At 36.3% G+C, this 21,735-nt stretch overlaps 1 protein-coding gene across 40 annotated transcripts in view; it reads right to left on the reverse strand.

The window, feature by feature from the left end:
* The window catches only part of LOC129397991 (protein eyes shut homolog), a 565,331-nt gene that overhangs the window by 249,243 nt on the left and 294,353 nt on the right, over positions 1-21,735 (reverse strand). The window lies entirely within an intron of this gene.

Genomic DNA, 21,735 nt, shown 5'->3' on the forward strand with positions numbered 1-21,735 from the left:
AATAGTGAAAGTATTTTGTGTGGATCGTCCTTAAGTCTGTGTGTGGAGTGGGGTGGAGATGGGTTGTTTGTTTTTGAGAGAGTCTTGATCTGTCATCCAGGCTGGGGTGTTAGTGTTCTTAAGTTTTGAAATATGTATGCATATTTTTGTATCAAAACACATACAAGCATAAATACTTTAAGAATTTCAATGCAATTTTGCTTCCAAATTATATGCTAATTTTTATTATGTATTTTGCATATTATATAGTTTAATCTTTGAAAGTTATTGAATATGTATTTGATTTAATTTGATCTTCCCTTATATTCTCACATTTTTGATACCTTTTGTGCAGCTGTGCTATAAAATCTAATGCATCTGAACATTTTTATAATAACTGAACTTTTCACATTTTATGGCTAATTCTGCCTTTTAACCTTTTCCTTGATCCTCTATGAACAATTTAGTGTAACATTTAATTATAATTACCAGAACACAACAAAACATGAAAATAAAGTTAAATGTAGGATATTACATTTTTGTGTTCAAATAGTTTCAATTTTTAATTTAATATCTGATTATTTTGTGAGAATTATATGTACAATTACATGTAAATAGAATCTTCAAATACATAGATTAACAATTAAAAAAACACTTGTTGTCATATGACATGCAAACCCCAAGAGCAGTCCTGTTATATATCATTTTTTGAAATGTCTATGATTTTTATTAGTAACATTTTATAAATGCATTATGGGGTAATGTATTCTTTAATTACCTACATTTTACCATTCCACAACATATATATACCTCAAAACATCATACTGTAAATTATAAAAACACTTATGTGACAGTTAAAAAAATAAATTGTGATACACACACACAAACACAGAGAGACAGACAGAATGGCGTACTATTTAGCCTGAAAAAACAAAGAAATCCTGCCATTTGAAACAACATAGGTAAATCCGGAGGACATTATGCTAAGTGAAATAAGCCAGACACAGAGAGAAAAATAGTGCATGATCTCACTTATATGTGGAATCTAAAACAGTACATCTCTTAGAAGCAGAGAGCAAACAGTTGTTATGAAGAATGAGGAGGTGGGAAAATGGGGAAATTTTGGGCAAAGAGCACAAAGTTGCAGCTATGTAGGATGAATAAGTCTAGATGTCTAATGTAAAGTAATCATTTCACTATGTATATGTCTATAAAAAATTGTGTTGTATACCCTAAATATGCCCAATTTTATTAAAAATAACTTTTTAAAAAAAAAAAAGTTTAAATGTTTATATACTGCTAGATGGCAGGTGGGTGGAAATTATATAGCTACATCAGGGGTAGTCTACGTTATGAGAGAACAAGTTCTCCATACGGATGGTTTGCTGAGTTAGTGTTTCTCAAGGATATATTCCAGACATACTTTTCCTTACAGCCAACGTGGAATAAAAGTCCAACTTTTTTTTTTTTTTTTGAGACAGAGTCTCACTCTTGTCGCCTAGTCTAGAGTGAAATGGCACGATCCCAGCTCACTGCAAACTCCACCTCCTGGGTTCAAGTGATTCTTCTGCCTCAGCCTCCTGAGTAACTGGGATTACAGACACACAACACCACGCCCTGCTAATTTTTGTATTTTTAGTAGAGACGGGGTTTCACCATGTTGGCCAGGCTGGTCTCGAACTCCCAACCTCAGGTGATCCGCCCACCTTGGCCTCCCAAAGTGCTGGGATTACAGGCTTGAGCCACCGCACCTGGCCAGAAGTCCAATTTTCCTATAGCAGTCAGAATTAATCACCCTGGCCTGCACAGTAACTCTCTTCTTTGTCTGTTTATTCAGAGGCATGAGGAGTCCAAAGTGGCCATATGGCAGTCTTAACTTTCATTTCAATGGAATAATTGTTGTGTCTCCTGGTGGAAGCATTCTCCTTTTTGGAACTAACGGATTTAGGTCAGCAGAGCACAAGGTCACAGAAACAGGAAGTAAGCATTTTGCTACTGGGTCAGTAGGAGTAACAGTGAGTGGTACCACTTTCATTTCCACTCTCTAAATGTTGGACCGTGAATCATATACATGAAGGATATACAGCCTTCTAGAGAACATTTTCCCAGCCCTTCAAGATGTTGCCACCTAGCTGGTACTGTAACCAGCTCTTCAAAACAGAATTTCACTGTTTTATCTAACCACTTACTTCAGGTTGATGGGAAGACATGGAAACACTGGTGAAATCTATGAGTGTGGTTTCACTGCCACACTTCATTTGCCATGAAGTGAATTCCTTAGAATCAATGTTGTGTGAAATACCATGATGATAGAAATGTATTCTGTAAGCCCATGAATGGTAGTTCTAGCAGAAGGATTGCATGTAGGGAATACAAATCCATATCCAAAGTATCTAATATAGCAAGAACAAAATGCTGCCTCTTTTATGACAGAAGTGTCTCATGTTATTAACTTGCCATCAGAAAGCTGGCTGATCACCTTTGAGTGTCATGTGAGGGCCTCAGTGTTTATCGTTGCTGCTGGCAAATTGAGCACTGAGCGATGGCTTTAGCCAGGTCAACCATGGTGACTGGAAGTCCACGTTGCTGGGCCCATGCATAATTTCCATCCTTGCCACCATGGCCACTTTTTCTAAACTGATTCTTTTTTTGCTTTTTTTGTTTTTGTTTTTTTTTCAATTTTACTTTAAGTTCTGGGATACATGTGCTGAACATGCAGGTTTGTTACATAGGTATACATGTGCCATGGTGGTTTCTAAACCCATTTTAAAGTCATATGTTGAAAGCATTTGAAGATAGGGCTCAATGAAACCACTGAGAAGTCACTGAAAAAACTGGGGAATCATGACTGGTATCCACAGAAAAAGTCATCCTATCAACTTGATTATTGTAATCATCCTCTGCAGAGGTCACTGTTTACCAAGCATCTGAGTGAAAACAAATATTTTCACATTATTTGCCCATTCATAAAGGTCTATTATACACACCTCTTACCAGACCTCCTCAACACTGATTTTCCAATCAAGTCACTTCCAAGTGCCTGGCCATCCATTCTAACCGGAAAATTCAACTTAACTCATGATCTGCTAGCCTTCCCAGCCTTTCTGATTCCCCTCGCCCACCATCAATTACTCTCACAGGCATCTCTCTAATAAAATCTTTGATTAATCCTGTCTTATTGTTTGTTTCTCAAAGAAATTAATCTAACAAAGGTATTGTTAGTGGAGATCAGCAACACAGAGTATGGCATTTGACATGAAGTAACTAATCACTGACTCTTTTGTTTTCCATATCCATAAACAGGAAGTATCTAAAGCAGTTTACTTTTAGATGAAATGGACAACAGTATATCTTTCCAGTCTTGCCTCATGGCAATGAGTGCTCCTACTTTATCTAACAGAGTAGCTCAGAAGTCTTGATTGTTTTGGAATTTCACAAAGTAGCACTCTTGCCCATTTATGAATTATATTCTCTTAATTAGACTACTAATAACATAAGAAATGTCTTAAATGTTCTAGTAATTACATACATGGCAGTGAGTCTGGAGTGTTTTAGTCCATTTTCTTTTGCTATAATTACAAATTACCCTGAGACTGGGTGATTTATAAAGAAAATAAGTTATTTTGGTCTGGTTCCTAGAGGCTGAGAAGTCCAAGGTCAGGGAGGCATATCTGGTGAGAGCCGTGTCATAACTTAGTGAAGGGTATCACATGGTGAGAGAGCAATAGCATGTCAGTTAGGGCTTTTCTTCCTCTTCTTACAAAACCACCTGTCCCGTTATGGGCCTCATTCTATTGACCTTATCTAATCCTAGTTATCTTCCAATGGCATCAAATCTGATTCCCATTGACATATGATTTGGGGAATTAAGTTTTCAATACATGATATTTACAGAAAAAATCAAACCACGGCAGGTGTAGAACACAAAGATTCAGAGATCAATTGTAAGTAAAATTTTGAGAAGGTCCTTTGGTCCGAAATATCTTAGAATATTTCTTTTCTCTTAAAAGATGCCATCACTCTTCTCATCTCTCATCACCAAGCATAATGCACAGCACTTGATAAGTCTCTTTAGATCTGTAGCTAGCAAACATTTGGAAACACTGCTCCAACCTGTCTTTTTTAGTTTATTCAAAAGGCTGCTTGGCTCACGCCTGTAATCCCTGCGCTTTGGGAGGCCGAGGCGGGTGAATCATGAGGTCAGGAGATTGAGACCATCCTGGCTAACACGGTGAAACCCCGTCTCTACTAAAAAATACAAAAAATTACCTGGGCGTGGTGTCGGGCGCCTGTAGTCCCAGCTACTCAGAAGGCTGAGGCAGGAGAATGGCGTGAACTCGGAAGGCGGAGCTTGCAGTGAGCCCAGATCGCGCCACTGCACTCCAGCCTGGGCGACAGAGCAAGACTCTGTCTCAAAAAATAAAATTAAATGTAAAAAAGACTGCTAATCTTGAGTGGAATCGAAATAACGAGAGGGCACTGCATAAAGTCCAGGTGGCAGTATAAGCTTCTCTAAAACTCAACCCAAATAATTCAGTATATTTTATAAAGCTATAGGAATCGGTGTTGGAACAGGAGTGTGTGGAGTTTTGGGTAGCCCAAAGGGATGAGTCCCTAGGTTTCTGGAGAAAGGTTAAGCAATTTTCTCCTTCTCATCACTTAAAAATTTCCATGTCTGTTACTGGACCATAGTAAAAACTAAGTGTCAGTCCATGGGACAGAATGACTTTCAATGAGGTGCATGTCCTTAGGTACATGAAGGTTAGTCAATCTCAGCAACAACCTCTTGTGGCCTAGGAGTAGTATATTCTGGTTAACCCCAAGTAACTCTAGAAAGCATTTTAAATTACAGACACCTATATCACCTCCCTAACTCACACTATATTCACAAAAGGAGTTTCCTTATGACTAATTAATGGTAGAGAAATATACTGGGGTATGACTCACGTATGGGTTGGTTTATGGTAGCACTATTCAAAACTGCACATCTTCTTCATTATAGGCCTACACAGGACAGCCCAGTAGCATGATGGAGAACAGAAATCCTTTCAGAGGATAGATCTCTGAGCACTAAATTGATCACACCTTTCAACAGAACAGATGACATACCTTTCAAAAGTCATCCAGTTTCTCTTCAGGTCACCCCAGTGTTAGCACAGAAAAGTCATAAATGTCATGGTGGCACAAAAGGTTATGCACAGGCCCAATAATACAGATGCCTTCTCATCCAAACTGATCTAGTTATTTCCACTAGTCTATGTCTGACTTGCCAGTATAATTGGACGCTGTCTTTGCTATCACACTGTTACTCAGGGAGACCGGGCATACACCTATTACAATCAAATGCATTGACACGAAATGAAAGTCATTCATCCATAGTAGACATGATAAACTGTGTAGATATGGGTTTGATTTTCCACACATGGGACCTCCCTAAACAGCTTTAGTTAAGGGTTACAAAGTAACACATCCATCAACATGATAATCCATACAACATTGTCTGAAATTAAGAAGCTCATTTTATGGCAAAGGAGTTGGTTCAACAGGCTCACGACTATTGGATTCACTGGTTGTGCCATGTGAAATAGCCTAGGATCAGTTTTTAAAAACTATTAACTGAATGGCTGAAAGTGTTACTAAGGCATCAGCTCGAGCACTATACTTTCAGTGTTGAGAAACTGTCCTTCTGGTAACAGCACATATGTTGAAACAATGGCCAATATAATGAGATTGTAACTTAATATGAATTGAGAAAATAAAGGTGAAAGTAGAAATAATTTATATTTCAAAATGTCCATATTGTGGAATTCTCTCCTCACAAACTCAGTCTCTGTTTCTGATTGTTAGGAGCAACATTTCTCCAAGGGGAACATAGAAAAAAATTTCACTGAAATAGAATTGATAACTACAATCTACCAACTAGGTTCTAATGCTATTGATAAGCAGACAAAATGTATTTGCTGTGCAGGCTGGGTGTCCTGGTTATAATGAGGATCTATGATTGATGTTATCTACTATGGTTTGAATGTTTGTTGTGTTGAAATTTAATTGCTGTTGTAACACAATTAAGAGGTAGGACTTTTAAGAGTTGATTAGGCTATGAGGGCTCTACCCTCCTGAGAGGAATGGGTTCCTTTGTAAAAAAGTAACTTGACCCCCTCTTGCCATCTCTCACCCTCTTGCCTTCTGCCATGTCATGGCCCAGCAAGAAGGCCCTTGACAAATTCCAGTGTCTTGATATTGAACTTCTCAGTCTCCTGAACTATGAGCCAATATATTTCCAATCATTATAAATTACCTAGTCTCGACTATTCTGTTATAGCAGCACAAAACGGACTAAGACACTAACCAATCAATTGGGGAAATTTATTTACATATAAAGTAAAGAGAATTCACTCATTATTCCATGTTCCTTGAAAATTCTTTATGGAAATTTCAATAATAACAAACCAATAAGAACATGGTAATTAAAGGTTCAGACCCTTAAGAAATAAGGTTCTAGGTTTCTTTTCTTGGCAAGCTCTGAGACAAGCTAAAGTCTTTTGCAAATTTTCAGAAATCTAGAATGGATGATTCAAGAGAAAGAGAAGAAATATCAATTAATTGCTCAAGAGGAGATGCAGAAGCAAGTATTATAGATGACTTCTTTAACCGTCTTAAGTTCTCTAGAAGATCAAAATTAGCCACCATCTTGAAGTGGATATTATGACCGATTAGGCTTTAGATTTCATCTTGGGGGCTTGCTATTCTTAAAAGAAAAATAGTATGGGATCTTGGCATAATGAAAGGACATTTCAAGCAATCGTGAATGTTGCAAGGAGTGACACATTTTAAGCTTTACCTAAAATTATCTCAACCTTATGATGTTCTGGCTTTTGGATGCTTACTTCCTCATAATTCTGTGTAAGTAACCACTCTGATGAGGCCTATATGCTTGTATCACCTAAAGCAAATATCTGGAGTCTCTGGGCTCAGATGAATTACCAAAGAATGTGAAGAAAGATCTGGCTTCCCAGAAGCTGCTTAAGATACCAGGTGATACAATTCAGAAGTACAGGAGAACTAAAATCCCCTAGAACAAACTTTGACAGATGAAACACAGGACACCAGAGGAAGTTGATTAATAAATTGCCTTTCTATTACTTCCCCTGAAGCAATAATTTCTTATATACGTTCCCCTCAGAGTTGTCTTGTAAGCATGAAACACATGTTCTTCATGAAATATCAACCAGCCTGATAACACATTATTATGGACTGAATGTTTGTGTCCACCCAAAATTAACATATTGATATCATAATCCCCAAGACGAAGGTATTAAGTGTTGGGCCTTCATGATTAAATCATGATGTAATAATCATTACAGCCCTCATGAATGGGATTAATGCCTTTATGAAAGAGACCCCAGAGAGCTCCCTTGCTCTTTCCATCATGTGAGGACACAGTGAGAATGCTGTCTATGAATGAGGAAGCAGACCCTCACTAGAACCCAATAATGTTGGCATTTTGATCTTGGAATTCCAGCCTCTAGAAGTAGGAAAAATAATTTTCTGTTGTTTAGAAGCCATTCAATTTATGGAACTTAGTTATATCAGCTCAAAATGATGAAGAAAATATTATCTTTTGTTTGCTTTTTACATTTCCCTGCCTGTCTCATATTTTTATTGTTATTGTTTTTGTCTCAGCCTTGGGATTGTATCCTATAATAAATCATTAAAATCCATCTCAGGTTTTTGGTTTTATAAAGAAACTAAGATTAATATAATGAGATAATCAACAGTGAGCTTACCATTTGTCAGTCAGTAATTTAAATGGGAAGATATTCCCAATTATTTTGCTTGGTAGCCTACTTGGTGAAACTTCTAGAGACAGCAATTTCTCAGTGTCTATCAAACTCTAAATTCACATACTCTTTGACCCAGCTCCAAAGTAGGAGTCAGCAAACAATGGCCCATGGGACTCCAAATTCAGCCCACCACCTGTCTTTGTAATACAGTTTTTCAAAACGCAGTAATGCACATTAGTTTAAGTATTGTCTATGACTTCTAAGCTACAAGATCAGGATTGTGCCAAAGATTGCATGGCTTAAAGAGTCTAAAATATCTACCTAGACTTAACAGAAATGCTGGTGGACCCCTGGCTTAAATGTCAACAGTTGTTATTATTTTAAAAAGCTTATAAAAACATAATTTTTGTATCATTCCAAGAATTAAACTGGATTCATACTCTGTTTTTCATGACTCATTTTTTTCTTATAATAAAATATACCTGCCGTCTTGACAAAATCATTTAGTTAACCTCAGTCAAGTTACTAAACTGCTTTACACCTCAGTTTATGAAAAGGAATGTGGAAAGACAACATACATTTCCACTGAATTTGAAAAGACATCATGTATGTAGAGTGTTTAGGTATGGCCAAAAGTTTTTAGGGCCATTTGGTCTGCATACTTTTTGTTCCTTGTGCTTGCACTTAAAAATATGAAGTCCCATATTTTTCTCTTTAAATAATTCCAATAAACATATTTTTCTAGAAAAATAAAGAATCTAAATTGCCTACAAAATTTTAATATGATAGTTAATACAATCACTCGCTCCTTTAAGAAAAATAGTAATAGATTAAAGAATTTTCTGTATTTAGATCTCCTTTACAGTAGAAATATAAATGCATAATCTGTGTTTGTTATGGCACAATGGAAAGTGTGGATGACCTTACTGAAATTTAATTATTCAGTTCTTTTAAAACTCTTTGATCCATGATGCCTTATGATCTCTGATCAGGAAATAAGGAATGCCACAGAGTTCAGGATAGGAAATTTTATAGAAATTAATATTCTCCCGGCAAGAGGGAAATAAACAGGCATTTATCTCTTAAAGGAAATGGCTTTAAGAGGCAATACCTATGTTATCATCATTGTATTTGCCACATTTATCATGGCATGAGTTATAAAGAAAATGCTTCATAAATGTTTTTCAATAACTGAATGAATACATGAGTGAAATACAAAGGTCTATGTTATGTTCAGCATTCGGGATTCTGGGATTAAATGGAACATGAGGCAAGAAAGAAGATACAGTGTGGCCTCATTATAATCTGACAGAACCAGAGCGGTATAACTAACTGAAAGCCCAATCCCCAAAGTCAGACTACATGAAAGGAAACATTCAAGTCCTAGTATGCACATAGGAGCCTTTGTTCAGAGTTTTAAATGGATAGGGAGATCCCTATGAGCAGCATAAATATTAAAGTCAAGGCAGAATCTATTTCCTCTTCATTTTATGCACGCTGCTCAGTGTGGGCAAACAAGGTTGGTATGAATTTGTGGGCTGGGTGCCAGAGCTGGGAGCAGTAATCAACAGGTGCCCACAGATGCTGATTGAAAGATAGAAAACAGCTAAAATAGATTTGAGCTATCTAATTAGGAGCCACCATAAGAAGCAACTGACACATTAACCTTTTGTTTCATCGGTAATATATAGAACATCTTGATTTTTAAAACATCTTTCATTAACCTAATTCACAAGATCTGCTTGGTGATGTAAATTCTTTGAACCTAGAAGGGAATTTGTTAACTCTGTGTAAGTTACTGTGTGATGTGGATAATATATGATAAAATTCTTATTATTATACTAGGCACTTATTAAACACTCTACATATGTAAATTATTGTTGTTATTATTTCTATTGCTGTTATAGAAAATGTATAAAAATGAAATATGAATATTTTAAATACTTTAAAAGGTGGTGTTTTTTATTTTAATTTAAACAATTATTGAACTCAACTACCTGCTAAATTATATATAATCATATGCTTAACAAATTTTTTAAAATTAAAACAAAAATCTAAGATTATAACCAGTATTATAACTCTACATGTAAGAAAGTCTATATTTACTCTGCTACTTATTTTAAAGCCTTCATATTTCTATTCAATCTGAATGATCTCAAGTCATAATATTTTTCTTTGATCCAAAATTGTTTGATATCCATATTATGGTGCATGATGTTAGAATACTTGTTTTGTTCTGCCATGTGCTGGTGAATTAATTCTGTCTAATTCTTCTAGTTCTGACTTAGCCTTTCTTCAAGATTAGATCAAAACATTAAGTATTACAGCTACAGTCCCTGATGCATTATTAGTTCAAGAAGCAATGTAATATCACATTTGTTACTGTTTTATCAAGCTAGGTATAAAAATTGCTTTACGCTTAAAGGGGAAAAAGTGAAAATTCCAGCAAAGCAGCCTCGATTTCACACCGGGACAATCAGGAATATTTTCTCACTTTTGCTGTCCTGGAGCACAGGTCTGACAAATAACAGAGATTAGAAATGATTCTAATGCTTCCCTTTCCCACATTCCCTAGATGGATATGTACTAAAAAGCTTTAGAGTAAACATTACCAACAGAAAAAAAATATGGCAAGTATTTTTTTAGATAAACTAAAGGGTATAATCTCTACTTCTGCTTTCTAAAGTTTCCACTTTTACACTGTTGGTGGGAGTGTAAACTAGTTCAACTATCCTTTTTAATGAAGTTTGTTTTAGGATCTTTAAAAATATCTCTACAATTTATTGTAATTGCTTCCTCAATTTTAACTTTGCAATTGTCGATTTTATAGATTTTTAATAATAAAAAAGGATAAATTTTGTTTTTAATTAAAAATATGTATAAAAGTTACTAATATTAGCTGCTTTAAAAGATTGCTAAGCTCTATTTGTGTATAATTTATTGCCATATTAAATAGAAAATAAGTATTTATGATCATAATGAACAACACCGATCCCACAGAAATACGAATTACCCTCAGAGAATACTATAAACACCTTTATGGAAATAAACTAGAAAACTTATAAGAAATGGATAAATTCCTGGACACATACACACTCCCAAGACTAAATCAGGGAGAAGTTGAATCTCTGAATAGACCAATAACAGGTTCTGAAATTGAGGCAATAATTAACAGCCTACCAACCAAAAAAAAGTCCAGGCCCAGACGGATTCACAGCAGAATTCTACCACAGGTACCAAGAGGAGCTGGTACCATTCCTTCTGAAACTACCCCAATCAATAGAAAAAGAGGGAATTCTTCTTAACCCATTTTATGAGGCCAGCATCATCCTGATACCAAAGCCTGGGAGAGACACAATAAAAAAAGAGAATTTTAGACCAATATCCCTGATGAACATCGATGCAAAAATCCTCAATAAAATACTGGCAAACCAAATCCAGCAGCACATCACAAAGCTTATCCACCACGATCAAGTTGGTTTCATCCCTGGGATGCAAGGCTTGTTCAACATACGCAAATCAATAATCCATCACATAAACAGAACCAATGACAAAAACCACATGATTATCTCAATAGATGCAGAAAAGGCCTTCAACAAAATTCAACAGTCCTTCAGGCTAAAACCTCTCAGTAAACAAGGTATTGATGGAACGTATCTCAAAATAATAAGAGCTATTTATGACAAACCCACAGACAATATCATATTGAATGGGCAAAAACTGGAAGCATTCCCTTTGAACACCAGCACAAGACAGGGATGCCTTCTCTCACCACTCCTATTCAACATAGTGTTGGAAGTTCTGGCCAGGGCAATCAGGCAAGAGAAAGAAATAAAAGGTATTCAATTAGGAAAAGAGGAAGTCAAATTGTCTCTGTTTGCAGATGACGTGATTGTATATTTAGAAACCCCATCATCTCAGCCCAAAATCTCCTCAAGCTGATAAACAACGTCAGCAAAGTCTCAGGATACAAAATCAATGTGTAAAAATCACAAGCATTCCTATACACCAATAACAGAAAAACAGAGAGCCAAATCATGAGTGAACTCCCATTCACAAATGCTTCAAAGAGAATAAAATACCTAGGAATACAACTTACAAGGGATGTGAAGAACTACAAACCACTGCTCAACAAAATAAAAGAGGACACAAACAAATGGAAGAACATTTCATGCTCATGGATAGGAAGAATCAATATCATGAATATGGCCATACTGCCCAAGGTAATTTATAGATTCAATGCCATCCCCATAAAGCTACCAATGACTTTCTTCACAGAATTGGAAAAAACTACTTTAAAGTTCATATGGGACCAAAAATGAGTCCACATTGCCAAGATAAACCTAAGCAAGAAGAACAAAGCTGGATGCCTCACACTACCTGACTTCAAACTATACTACAAGGCTACAGTAAACAAAACAGCATGGTACTGGTACCAAAACAGATATATAGACCAATGGAACAGAACAGAGCCCTCAGAAATAACACCATACATCTACAGCCATCTGATCTTAGACAAACTTGATAAAACAAGAAATGGGGAAAGGATTCCCTATTTAATAAATGGTGCTGGGAAAACTGGCTAGCCATATGTAGAAAGCTGAAACTGGATCCCTTCCTTACACCTTATACAAAAATTAATTCAAGACGGATTAAAGACTTAAATGTTAGACCTAAAACCATAAAAACCGTAGAAGAAAACCTAGGCAATACCATTCAGGACATAGGCATGGGCAAGGACTTCATGACTAAAACATCAAAAGCAATGGCAACAAAAGCCAAAATTGACAAATGGGATCTCATTAAACTAAAGAGTTTCTGCACTGCAAAAGAAACTACCATCAGAGTGAACAGGCAACCTACTTAACGGGAGAAAATTTTTGCAATCTACCCTCTGACAAAGGGTTAATATCCAGAATCTACAAAGAACCTAGACAAATTTACAAGAAAAAAAATATCGAAAAGTGGGCAAAGGATATGAACAGACACTTCTCAAAAGAAGATATTTTTGCAGCCACCAGACATATGAAAAAAATGCTTATCATCACTGGTCATCAGAGAAATGCAAATCAAAACCACAATGAGATACCATCTCATACCAGTTAGAATGGCAATCATTAAAAAGTCAGGAAACAACAGATGCTGGAGAGGATGTGGAGAAATAGGAACACTTTTACACTGTTGGTAGGAGTGTAAACTAGTTCAACCATTGTAGAAGACAGTGTGATGATTCCTCAAGGATCTAGAACTAGAAATACCATTTGACCCAGCCATCCCATTACTGGGTATACACCCAAAGGATTACAAATCATGCTATAAAGACACATGCACATATATGTTTATTGTGGCACTATTCGCAATACAAAGACTTGGAACTAACCCTAATATCCATCAGTGATAGACTGGATTAAGAAAATGTGGCACATATACACCATGGAATACGAGGTAGCCATAAAAAAGGATGAGTTCGCAATACAAAGACTTGGAACTAACCCTAATGTCCATCAGTGATAGACTGGATTAAGAAAATGTGGCACATATACACCATGGAATACGAGGTAGCCATAAAAAAGGATGAGTTCATGTCCTTTGCAGGGACACGGATGCAGCTGGAAACCATCATTCTGAGCAAACTATCACAAGGACAGAAAACCAAACACTGCATGTTCTCACTCATAGGTGGTAATTGAACAATGAGAACACTTGGCCACAGGGTGGGGAACATCATGGGGTGGAGGGATGGGGGAGGGATAGCATCAGGAGAAATACCTACTGTAAATGATGACTTAATGGGTGCAGCAAACCAACACGGCACATGTATACCTATGTAACAAACCTGCACGTTGTGCACATGTACCCTAGAACTTAAAGTATAATAATAATAAAAAAAATTAAACTTCAGAGTTCCAAATAAGACTACGGCTTTTTCATTCCAACAGCCTCCAACCAGGGTCTTCCCTTTTTTTTCACTATAAAACTTTCCCACTCCTCCATCTGCTTTTGAGTCTAGGCCAAACACAAGTGATTGTTCCCAACTCCCTTGCTATATAGCATATTCTGAATAAATAGCTTTTGTTTGTTCTCACTTGGGTAGTAATGGCTTAACTGTGCTCTCCCCATCCCTTCAAATGTTTAGGTCCTAATCCCCAGTATGCCAACATTTGACTGTATTTGTAGAGAGGGCTTTTAAATAAGTAATTAAAGTTTAACTAGGTCATTAGGGTGAGCCCTAGTCCAATATGGCCAATGTCATTATGAGAAGAGGAGATCAAGACACAGACACACAGAGGAAAGATCATGTGGAGACCCAGAGAAAAGAGGGCTACTTACAAGCCAAGGAGAGAGGCTCTCAAAAGAAACCAACCTTGCCTACATCTCAGTCTTAAACTGCTAGCCTCCAGGATTATGAGAAAATAAATTTCCGTTGTTCAATCCACCAAGTAGGTAGTATTTTGCTGTATTCATCAGACCCTAGGTAATTCTAAAGTTGAATTCAACAACCTTTATGGGGCAATTGACCAAATACCTAAAAGAGACTGACAGAGATCCAAATATGTAACCTAGCTAGTACTATAAATTGCCAGGGCTGGAAACACTGACTCAGATATGAGCTCCAAAATAAGGTAACTGCTGATTATACAGGCACACTATCTGGAGAAATTACTGCCTCATTGTTTATGCAATCAGAGCATTGTTCCCATTGGTGGCAATCATGCAGCTAGAAAAGACTGTAAAAGAACTAACACTTAATACTATAGTCTGAATGTTTGTGTCCCCAAAAATTTCATATGTTGAAACCTAATCCCTAATGTGGTGGTACTGAGAGATGTGAATTGGGGGAGATGATTAGGTTAGAGGCCTCTGTCCTAATGAATAAGTGCCTTTATAAAAGAGTCCCAAAGGAGCTTGTTCACCCATTCAGCAATATGAGGACACATAGAAGATGCCATCTATGAGAAACAGGCTTTCACCACATATGGAGTCTGCTGGCACCTTGATCTTGAATTTCTCAGCCTCTAGAACTGAAAAAAATACATTTCTGTTGTTTATAAGCCACCCAATTTATGTCATTTTAGTACAGCAGCCTGAATGGACTAAGACACTCACTCTGGCAGAAGTTATTGATGATATTGCCTTTGTCCGAGGTAGAAACACAGATCAATCTCAACTCATTGGCATGGGTAGTGATAGACAATAACATTACCCTAATTTTTTTTTTTTTTGTCTTTTAGTCATCCTGGTGTCTGTGCCATTGCTCATACTTCTTGTACTTGGATCAAAGAAACAAGCAAGTTGGAACTATTTATATATTGTTTTAAAGTATAAGCTATTTGGCTCTCTAAGGTTAATCTTCATGGTCTATCAAATTTGTTATTTTGGCCTTGATTTGGCAATTGAGGTTCCTAGTTCCAAATCACCTTATAGGAACTATTAATCATTCTGGCTTTGTGAGAGAGGCATGATGCTGCGTGCTATCTAGATTTTTAAAAGGTTCTGCACATCTGCTCTCTAGTCAGAAAATCACTATGATAATACAACAAAAAGGTCAAGAATATTTTGTAATACCGTTTTATATGAACTTTACTGAATAATCTCTGAGTGGTAAAGAGCTGGATTTGCAGCTTTCCTTAAATTGGCTAACCTCTTGAAAGTAAGAGAATGACCAAAAGGGGTGACTATGAGCCGGAATATACAAACACAATGGCCAGACCATATATGAAAGTAGAGCTCTGACCCACCTCTACAGCAACCAGTCCAGAAAGCCAAAAAACAACCCCATAGCAACTAGCTGAAAAACAGCCAGCACTTCATTGACTGACGGCTTCCTTAATTTTTGCATCTGCTTGCAACTTAGGACCAAATGAAGAAAGTCAAAGATGCACACATAACCAATCACATTGGATGTCCTGGTTCTAGTTAGCTTATCTACAGCTTCTCCATGGCAACAGCCTCCAATCAGGGCACAACTGAAGCCTTCCCCTTTTTCCACCGTAAAGCTTCACACTCCACTGCTTGCCTTTAAGTCTTTGCCAAATACAAGTGATAATTCCTGACTCCATTGCTCTGAATAAACAACTTTTACTTCTCATTTGGGTGGTTTATGTTTATTTCTACACTCATTTACCTGATTTAGCTGCTGCTGGAAAACACGATGTTTCTGTTTTCACATTTCAAATATTCTTTTACACGCATCTCATTGAATCAAAAATCATCCTGATGAGAGACAGTCTGGAAAATGTGCTTGTATTAGTCAGGGTTCTCCAGGAAAACAAAAGCAATAGGAGATATTTTGTTAGTTACTATAAGGAATTGGCTCCTCCAGTTATAGAGGCCAGCAAATCCCAAGATCTGTAGGGTGAGTTAGTAAACTGGAGACCCAGGATAGCTGATGTTTTAATCTCAGTCTGAGTCTGAAGGCCTGAGAACCAGGAATGCCTATGTAGTTCCAGTCTAAAGGTCAGTGGCCTTGGGACCCAGAAAGAGCTTGATATGGTTTGGCTGTGTCCCCACCCAAATTTCATCTTGAATTTTAGCTCCCATAATTCCCATTTTGTTTTGGGAGGGACCCAGTGGGAGGTAATTGAATCATGGGGGCAGGTCTTTCCTGTGTGTGCTGTTCTCATGGTAGTGAATAAGTCTCACGAGATCTGATGGTTTTATAGATGGGAGTTCCCCTGCACAAGCCCTCTTGCCTGCTGCCAAGTAAGATGTGATTTTGCTTCTCCTTTGCCTTCTGCCATGATTATGAGGCCTCTGCAGCCATGTGGAAGTGTGAGTCCTTTAAACTTTCTTCCTTTATAAATTACCCAGTCTCAGGTATGTCTTTATTAGCAGCATGAGAACAGAGTAATATAGAGCTGATATTTTAGTTTAAGTCTAAAGGCAGAAGAAAGGCCAATATTCCAGTCTGAAGGCTGTTCCTTACTCAGCGATGTCAAACTTTTTGTTCTATTCATGCCTTCAACTGATTAAATGATGCCCACCCACATTAGGAAAGGCCATCTGTTTTACTCAGTTTATCACTTTAAATGTTAATTTCACTTAAAAACACCCTCACAGAAACACCCAGAATAATGTTGGTCCAAGTATCTGAGCAGCCCAGGGCATAGTTAAGTTGACATGTAAAATCAACCATCACAGTAATATACAGGTGTCTAGACCCTACCACACAGAAAAGAGTGGAAACAGTGCTATCAATGGACAATATAAAGCACGAAGTCAAACTATCTGAGATAAGGAAAAAGAGGAAATCATGGAAGAAATTTAAATGTGGTGACGTGATGATGAATTTACTTCAGATACATTTAATTTGAGATAGAATGATATATTCAAGTAAATACGGGGAAGAAGACAATGACACTAAATAGATAAACTTGAGAATCATACGACTATAGAAGACAAGCAAAGCATGGTGATAGGAGAGATACCTTGTTAAAGACTATAGTTAAATAAAAAAATAGCACCGAGACCTGAGTTCTGAGAAATTCTAGTATTTAGAGGCCAGATAGGAAGATAATATAGGGCAAGTGGTTGAGAAGGAGTAGCAGAGATTTTTTTTTTTTTCAGGTAGACAGGGAATAAAGTGTCTTGAAAAACAAATAGAGGAAATGTTTACAAAATCTAGGTGACACCTTTATCAAATGGTACTGGGGAGACTAATAAGTTGAATGAATATTAACAATTATGTTTCACAACATGGAGGTAATTATTGGAGTTATCAAGGGCTGTTTCTTTAGAGTAGTTCAAGAAAAAGCCAGCCTGATGTGGTTTGCAGAGGCTTCAAACTTCTGGTTTTAATGCTATAGTGCACTAGCTATTTGGATAATATCTAAAAATGCTAGAAAAATGTGATAGTAATATTTTTTACATGCTTGTCTGAGATGGTGTAAAACAGAAGAAAGTAGTGAAGGCCACAAATCAAACGAAAATTAGATAAGACCTCAACAAAGAAAAGGATAATCAACCCTTATAAAAGACATAAAGCATGCACAACCCTTTGGGGAGATATAATATGCTTGTGGGCAGAAAGACTCAATATTGTCAGGTTGTTAAACGTCTCTAAATTAACCTATAAATTTCAATCCAAGGCACCCAAAATAAAAATCACAATTGGACTTTTTTCATAGAAACTGAGAATATTATTCTTAAACTCATATGGCAACGCTAATAACTAATAATTACTAAAACAAGTTTTATAACTAAACAGATGTGTATTGATGTATGTAGCCACATATGAATACATGGACATAGAATGAGTTCATGTCCCTTGCAGGGACAGGGATGAAGCTAGAAACCATCATTCTCAGCAAACTAACTCATGAAGAGAAAAACAAACACTGCATGTTCTCACTCATAAGTGGGAGTTGAACAGTGAGAACACACGGATACAGGGAGGGGAACATCACACACTGGTGCCTGTCAGGGGGCAGGGGGCAAGGGGATGAATAGCAATAGGAGAAATACCTAATGTAGATGACGGGTTGATGGGAGCAGCAAACCAACATGGCACATGTATACCTATGTAACAAACCTCCAAGTTCTGCACATGTATCCCCTAACTTAAAGTATAATAATAAAAAATCATGCTATGTGGAATATCATACCCTTCAAGTATGTGTATATGTAAATTAAACCCTAAACATTAAATATTTCCTACGATTTATATACATTTATGCATAAACAATAATTAAATAAGACTTGTTTATGCATACATAACACACTTGTTATATTTATATATAACATGCACACACACACATATATTTATATATACAGAGAGAGAAAGAGAGAGAGAGAGATCTGGGAGGATAAACATTAAATTATGAATGTATTTACTATTAGTTGGAAAATCAAAAATTCATTTCAAAAGGAAACAGAAATTAAAGAAACAGACACTGAAGACTAATGGATACTTTAAGATGATCGTCTCTGATAAAAATTATTGCTACCAGAAAAGACTTGTAGATATGCAAAATACTAGAACACGCTTGAATATTCATCGGATGAGCCATTAGCATGGGACAGCTAGAGAAACAGAAGATGAATAATGGAAGAATCAAAATCCAGGAAATATGAAGACAGATTGGACTTTACTGATAGCAGGATCCCTGCAGTAAGTGCTGATGCTGAGAGGATTTTCAAATTAGTATTGAGAATGATTAAGAGTCAAACTCTTTGGTCAGGCTGAGTCTGAATCTGAATTTCCTGCTTTGCCTCTTAGTAGCTGTGTAAGCCTGGGAAAGTTACTTATGCCTTTCTGTGTGTCAATTTCCTCATTTTATTAAATAGCAATAAAAAATATAACTTGATTAGGTGAATTGTTAAGAAGACCAATAAAATGTACTTTAAAGAGTTCCTAGCAAAATAAGTGTTTAATATTGGTGGACAATTATTACAATCCTTTGTTTTCCACAATAAATGGTAAGGATATAAGTTGAAAGAAAAGGTAAATGTCTTTAGGAGAATTAAGAAAGCAAGAAGAGTGGCTGAAGGAAATAATAAAGAATAATAATAAGGAAATATAGTTTGATTGTTGGACAGTTCCAAGGGTCCAATAGAGGTTGGCAATTGAGAATCTATATTTTAACAAACTGTCTTGGCATTACATTATCATACTTATGCACAGAAAAAGATGGTTACAGGTATCCAGGACATACTTATATTTAGCATTCCCTTTGTACCAGATCCTGTTGTTAAGTGCTTCACAAATATTACCTCATTTAACACTTAAAAATTGCTATTTGTAAAACAAGTACTTCCAGGTTCACCTTCCTAACAAATAAAACATATATTGAGTATCTCCCAAAAAAAGTAGGTAATTAAGCAGAGAATGTCATGAATAGACCACTGCTATATTTTAATGTTTGAATGGATAATGACCCATATAATATAATGACCCATTTATCCATTCAAACACTAAAATATAGTCGCAACAATTCTTTCAAAGTTTAAGGAGACTTTTTTGTTTGAAACCCTTCCATGACTCCTCCTAGTATTCAAAATTCCATACCATAATAAGCCTTACAAACCCTACATAATCTGGCATCCTGCTAAGTCTCTGACCTCACCCCTCTGCCTTCACTCACTGCATTCCAGCCATACTAGTGTTGCCACACCTTGAGTATTGCAAAGATATATGCCATCCTCAGGGACTGAAAACACAATTTCTGTTAATATTCTGGCAACAAGTTTAATGCAGTTAAAGCATAAGTGAACTAAATGGAAATTAATAAAAAGAAATAGAGAGCTTATTAGAATAATTATGTCTTTAAGGTAAATTATTCTCCATTGTATTTAAAGTGTTTATTATTTTATTGCACTGCAAAATATATAAACTCTGCAGATTAAAGAATATCTAACTGGAAATTGCATTAATTCTGCTTCTCCAGTCTTGTAGCTGGTGCACAAAAATATGCATCATTGCATCACTAAGGAGATTCAATAATTTCCAAAATTATTTGACCTCAGAACACATCTCATAGAATAATATTTCTCAGAAACATTTTTGGAAATGCACTAGGAGACGAAGTTCTTCGGCCATCTTTGTTCCTTACTTTGATTTAAATTATAACACTACATAAGCCAAAGACATAGTTCTCATTCAGTAAAATTTCCTAAAACAAACTTATAGAAGACTAATCAGATAGCAATTTCTGAGAAAGCTATGATATACAATACAAATATATTGGACCGATTCATTGAGAATGATTAGAATTAAACAGAATGATAACACTCAACATAGTTTATAATGAATCACATTTGCAAATGATGACATTATAATAATACTCCGAATCACCATGCTAATTTAGACAGGTAGGCATATATCCTTAAAATGGTTCTTATATATATCAAATATGTGTTGTATTTCTAGCTACTAAGAATGACATAAAACAAATGTTTGAAAGTATATCACGGTCTGATGAAGCTTCATTTTCAATATAAATAAATATTACAGCAGTTTGCTGGAAAAAATTAAGATGAAAACTATGTTCTTTGAAGTAAAATTGATGAGTGAAAAGTTTCAATCTTGAAAGTATTAAAAATATTCATGAACTGTCTACTGATCGAATTCTCTCTGAAGTATAGTCCTTCAAACACCTTCTGTCATGCATTTCATCCAACCAGATGTGTAAGCTCAAGACCATGAAAAGAAAGGGAGAAAGCTCATAATGCTTTGCTGCCACTATAGCACGCAGCCATCTGTGAAGCCTTGTTTTAACATTATTGCTTCAGCGGGTGTTTATCTTTGCATAAAAAAGTTTAGACTGATATATTCCCATGTCTTTGCACACACTAAACACTTACATTTGTAGTAAAGGGGAATCTTATTTTAGTTTTTAACAGAATCATAAATCCAGAAGGGACATAAGAGAAGAGCTGGGTTTAGATGGAAGTTTTCTGTCCCCAGCTCAATGCTTTCTCCATTAAGCCACCATTCCAATGATACCAAGCACATTGTATTCTAAGAAAATGGAACAAACTCTCTAACCTGCCCCACTATCTAGTTTTAGTGGCATAAATACTTTGTGGGCAACAAAGGAAATGAAATAAAGAGGGTGAGGAGAAAGGGGAGGCATCAAAATTCAGAGCTGATGCTTTAGAACCTCTTCAGCGATGCCATATTTGTTAAATGCAAGCAGATAAAAACATGCCACATTTTAAAGCCAATTTGTGCCTCTAGAGACAAGAATTATAAAGTCTATTGATCAGAACGAGGTAATGTTAGAAGGGAATTAATTATTTTAGCTGATGCCAAATATACATAAAATTCTTAGCATACTTTTAAATACCAATATTAAAGCAAAATTAATGTGAGCACATACTTTTATATAGTAGGAAGCAATATTCTTTTAAAACTTAGAGAAAGGTGGCTGGGTGTGGTGGCTCACGCCTGTAATCCCAGCACTTTAGGAGGCCAAGGCAGGCAGATTACCTGAGGTCAGGAGTTCGAGACCAGCCTGACTAACATGGTGAA

The sequence above is a fragment of the Pan paniscus genome, chromosome 5 (assembly GCF_029289425.2).
Source record: "Pan paniscus chromosome 5, NHGRI_mPanPan1-v2.0_pri, whole genome shotgun sequence".
In the NCBI taxonomy this organism is placed as follows: Eukaryota; Metazoa; Chordata; class Mammalia; order Primates; family Hominidae; genus Pan; species Pan paniscus.